Here is a 5509-nt window from a genome sequence, read left to right as displayed (position 1 = left end):
ACCCCGACCCAGGTGCATGACCTTGCACTTGGCCTTGTTGAACCTCATGAGGTTCACACAGGCCCACCTCTACAGTTTGTCCAGGTCTCTCTGGATGACATCCTGTCCTTCTGGCATGTCAGCTGCACCACTCAGCTTGGTGTCATCTGCAAACTTGCTGAGGGAATTAGCTATCAATTATGTCTATTATCAGCTTTGCATGCAGCAGGAGTTGAGGGTGATAGGAGCGGTCTTCTGACCCCAGCTGGGACCTTCTTGAACTGCTGTGCTCCGTGTGCTGCTTTTCCTTGGCCTCACTTGGGCCTGATCCTTTCTACTGCTGAGGGCTATCCTGAAAGATGCTGAGTGTTTCCAGCACTTAATGGCTTCAGCAGGAGTTTACGGTGGGCAATAGCTCTCAAGGTGGGCTCAATCCCAGGCCCTCTCGCTCTGTTTGGGAAGGCTGAGGAAATTGCTTCCCTCCAGGGCCTCAGTGAACTCAGCTGTAACGGGAGCATAACAGCAATTAGCAGCAACTTCACAGGAGCCAAATCAGTTAATTAACATCCCCGACGCATTCAGGGAGCTGCAGGTAGAAGTCGCCATGTGTTTGGGACAGTGGTGCAAGCAAAATGGGGAGGAGAGGTAGCACGCAAGCCACTGGGCTCCAGCTTTGCCGTGAGCAGAGCTATCCTTTGCTTCCATGGCCAGTCTACTTTGCCCTTTTCCTACCAAACGGGAAATTAAGGAGGCATCTTTAGGCAACATAATTAGAAAGGAGAGGTTCATCATTCTGGAGTCAAGCAGAACCAGACCTAACAGCCAGCAAACCCTGCCAGCAAATCCTGAACTTCCTAGGTTGGATCCTTAAACAGTACATGCCGCAACATTTTCTTGGTAGATCTAAGAAAAATTGCCCTGTACAGTGAACAGATCTGGAGTTGTGTTCTTGATTTAAGAAGCCATTAAAAATCAAATGATAAAAAGCTAGCCTTTATGTCACATTCTGCAAAAACTTTCATATGAGAAAATAACACATTTTGAGTTTTCCTTTGCAGCACTGATTTCACAGCTGTTCTCAAGTACACTTTCTGCATGGTTCTGTGTGTTTGTATGTGTGCGTATAGTGTATTCCTCTTAATGTTTACAAGCATTCAGTAAATGGCTGCCATATGTGACTGGGGGTTTGGCAAGACTGCATCTAAGAAGTGGAGACAGAGTCAAGAATGAAGCCTTACCCTTAACAAAAGCTGTACTTCTAGACCAGGAGCCTGGAGACTTGCACAATATGGACAGAATTTGAAAGTAATCAAAAGTGTCCTTTACTGGGCAAATTGAGTGCTGTTACATGAGTGCATTTGCAAATTGAGTGCATGTTACACTGCACTACTCAGCACGTACATGGCAGGTTTGTCCCTAACCTGCATGAACCCAGAGTTTTAAGGCAGGAAAGGCATTGTAAGGAGCCACTGATTTTTGGAGCCTGTGGCATGGATGCTCAGGCGTCTCTGCATGATCGCTGCAGGTTGGGATTCGTCCCCTGCAGAGCCTGTCTCTGAGCTCAGGTCAGGCTCACAGCGTGCATCATTGTGGCTTGTCTGACACCTCCATTTTCCCCCATAAGACATCAGTAGCAGAAGTGGATATTCAGCACAGGAGAATCACGCAAAGGATGAAAACTCTAAACCTAAAAAAAAAAGTGGAGGCTGAAAATTCTTGTATCAGCAGGTGCTTAAACAGCTGTGAATGCTTGGGGAGGGAAAATAACACTCAGGCTCAGAGGTAGAACTAAATCTTTGGCTTGACTAAAGAGGTTAATTCAGTGCTTAAAGAAATAGTAAACCTTGAAAGCTTTCTGGAATGATTCCTCTTGAAAACATAAATCACAGAAGCTCTCCGGAAGCTGTTAGGTGCAGATATGAATTCCAACAGGAGGCTGACAAGAACAAAGCCTGCATTTCAATTGCAGTCTGAAGCAAAGCATTTTTTATTCAGTCCTGTAACATGAACTAATGTGGGGGCTGCTACTGTTATTTATGTAGCATAAGGGAAGACTTATTCTTGGAAAGTAGTTTCTGGCTCTTAAGTGCCAATTTCTTTGCACCGTAGTTTCTTGTGATGTACGCCACGGAGGGGAGCTGTGCGCTGAGCTCCTGCGCTCCAGCCCTACCTTTGAACCTGATTTTTCTGTAGGGTCCAAGGAGAACCTCTCTATGCCTTTGCTTCCCTCTCTAGGAAATAGTTACTCAGATCTGGAAGTGTGATATTCAGCTACCATACGGCATGCTGGCAGGAGTAATATGAGAACAAATTCTCAAAAGGAGCCTCCCCAGCAAGGAGTCTGGGCCCTACTTCTTAAGGCTCGTGATGTACTGAAAATGCAATGTCATTAAGAGGTATATTTCTAGTTTCATTTTAAAATAAAAGAGGAAAACTGTAAAGAGTTTTTAAGATCCTGCTTGTGATATTTCAGACACTGGCTACAGTTTTTATGTAAGCAGAGGGTAAGTACAGAGCATCAAGAGTCCCTTGAAAATGCCTCTCCAGCTCAGGCATGAGCCCTGTGCTAGAGCTATGTCATTTTTATACAGTACATATTCACACTGTGTATGATTTCTTCCCTGCTTGCTATGGAGACTCCCTCATGTTCATTGTCCAAGAAATTGTGGCCACTTTCACTACCAGTTTGGTCCTGTCCTAGTCCCTTGCTCACCCTGTACCCGATGATGGCTTGCTACAGTTAGATAGAACAGAACAGAACAGAATAGAATAGAATAAGTTCAGCTGGAATGGACCTGCAACAATCAGCTAGTCCAACTGTGACAGGCTGAGACTCCTTATATTTGCAATCAGTATTTCTGAAACCTTATCTACCCAAGTTACTGCTTGCTCAGAGGTGATCACCAAGCCTACATTTCTAGTATACGGATTAGCCACCCATGCAAACTCTTTGCCAATTTTCAAAACAGTGGAAAAAGCAGATGTCTCCTAAAAACTTAAAGTGAGAAAAAGAATGGGATTTACTAAATAGTTAGCTTTTTTATTAGAGACACAGCTGATTTGGCAAAGCATGGCAAACAGAGTCAGATCTTTAAGTCTACTTTCTACTTTGACACAGACCTAACTCAGGCAAAGCCCGGGGACTATAAGACCCCTTGAGTCGGGACTCATTGGTACCACCCTCACACAAAGTCTGACACAACTTTTCTCTGTGCAGCACTGTTGTTTGAGCTGATCTCAGGAGGAGCATGCCACTTTTGCAGGCCCTTTGCCCCATGCAGTGCACAGGATCCTGATACATAAAAATAAAACCTTATTAAGAGAGACATTAGGTTAAATGGGAAACTTCTATTCCATTGATGCTAAAGCTTCAGCTACACAGTGATCTTTGCCTCATAAATCCTGTTTGGATTTTATACAGAAATTAAGGAAGCAAAAGCACACAATAAGAATATAAAACCAAATATTTCCTTTTTTGGCAGTTTCAGCAGCCTTCTCTCCTAGCTTGGATCAGTTACACTGAAATGCAAGAGAATTACTTCCCTTTTTTGGATACCATCAAAAAATACAATGCTGAACTATGGTTTAATAAGAGGCAAAAATGCATGCAGGAGTCCCACATTATTTCCTTTGGTCAATGCAGGATATTCAGCAAAGAAATCAAAGCCCAATCAAAAATCCAGCAATGTAACTGTAACTACTCCCAGGGCTTTGCTGAGACCCCGGTCATTTCTCATGTTCACGTTGTTTGCTTTTAACTGCAGGGAAAAGGAGAGCAAATGGTACTAAACACAAAAAACTAAAGCATCTGATCAAATATGTGCACATAGGAACTTGAAATACTAAACAACACAGCAATGCAAATAAAACAACTTATACACACGCAAAAACAAACAAACAAAAATAACAACTGACCAAGATCTCTTTCTCTTCATGTATTTAAAATACATGGCTCTGGAAAATTCTGAGCACTGCAAGATATTGTCAAGTCTTTAGGATGTCACAAATTAGTGAAATGTCATCTCATATCAGATGTCTATAGCGTAATGTCTGAGCTATCTGTCTTTATGTCAACGAGGACAAAAGGGCAGCAACCCCGAGCCATACTTCAGACCTGGTTTAGAAGTCCACCCTTGCGTGAGATGGATTGCATCCTATGAGAGCTTTTTCTCTATCTCGACTATGAAAAGAGTCTGCATTACTCAGAGCTATCCAAAGTCAGGTGAGATGAACCTCTCCCTATGTTTCTCTAATGCAAGCACAGGTTATATTTGACTGAGCTGGGCACTCAGAGCAGGACACAGAAAATGTGTCGTGGGCAGCCATAGAAAATGGACAGCTGTGGAAGGAACATGGAACAAGAAATCAAATGTTCTCATTTATACCGCTATGAGCCACATTACATTTGGAAGCTCTGACACAGCAGACCCACAGACATATTCTTCTCTTAAAGTGCAGGCAGGAATGGAGCCACAGTTTGGGAAACCCAAGTGGAGGTTTACCTATTGACAAAAATGACTCTACAAAACACAGACAATTTCAATATGAGTAATGGAAGGGAACATGAGAGGTTACATAGTCCCTTCTCCTACACATATTATCACTATACATAGTTTTGGGAGAGGTTAGGACTGAACTGTTTCATGAGCTTTAGGAATAGACCCTTCAATCAGTAAGGTGACAACAATTAACTTAAAGCAAGTCCTTTTGCCTTAGAACACCTAACTCAGTCCGTGATTACTATCCACAGTTCCCTGATATTAACCCTAAAGCGTTACTTACAGGCCCTCCTGTAAAGCACCGGGAGGATCTTCACTGTGCTGTGTGTCTCTTCATTTTGGTCAAGGAATAAGATGGGCACTGGTAAGAAATTTCACATGAGTAATTTATTTTCCATACCCTCCCTGAATGAGTCAGGCACACTGCAATTTTGAAATTATTCTCGTTTTGACAAAGATTCATGAGGAAGTAACTTATGCACAAGACCAAAATAGTATATAATTTGCAAGTGCCACTTTCCACCTTTTTTCTGGCAGAGTAATAGATATCAGCAAATGAGTTCTGGGCCCAGATTTCAAAGACTTAATTTTATGTTGAATAATGCCTTAGGTCTAGAACATCTAAGTTATTTTGGTGCTTCCCATTGAAACTAGCAGCAATTCAGTGCCCAAATAACTTTGAAGCTATAATCTTTTTTACCCTACAAATGTTCCTACTGAGATGTGTGTAAATATTTCTGTAAACAATCTGTCAGAATATGGCCCTTAGAAGGGTACCCACCTTAAATATGCAACAAAGATGCTCAAATTCTCTACAACAAGTCCTTGGTTAAAAAAGACAATTGATATGCAGGAGGATAGAGCTGCTATTCAGAGGAATTTTGTCAGGCTGGAGAAATGGATTGACTAGAATCTCATACAGTTCACCAGAGGAAAATGGGAAGTCCTGCCCCTGGGGAGGAATAACCCCAGGCACCAGTACAGGCTGGAGCTGACTGACTGGGAAGCAGCTTTGCTGAAAAAGATCTTGA

The 5509-nt window shown here is 42.6% G+C and overlaps 1 protein-coding gene across 2 annotated transcripts in view; it reads right to left on the bottom strand.

Moving 5' to 3' along the window:
• LOC104125891 (dendrocyte expressed seven transmembrane protein) overlaps nucleotides 1-4811 on the bottom strand; it is a 15724-nt gene extending 10913 nt beyond the window's left edge. Inside the window, exon 1 of one of the 2 annotated variants that reach the window (XM_035893894.1) lies at nucleotides 4762-4811. The gene's annotated coding sequence lies outside the window, so the exon portion shown is untranslated. Of the gene's footprint in view, nucleotides 1-1217; nucleotides 1327-4761 lie in introns of those variants that run through there. The other variant, XM_009638383.2, reaches the window with a different exon arrangement.
• Nucleotides 4812-5509: the final 698 nt, after the last annotated feature.

This window comes from Egretta garzetta, unplaced genomic scaffold, assembly GCF_000687185.1.
Source record: "Egretta garzetta isolate BGI_Z169 unplaced genomic scaffold, ASM68718v1 scaffold154, whole genome shotgun sequence".
NCBI lineage: Eukaryota > Metazoa > Chordata > Aves > Pelecaniformes > Ardeidae > Egretta > Egretta garzetta.
Note: the sequence above shows the minus strand (reverse complement) of the source record. Positions and strands in the feature narration are given on the sequence as shown.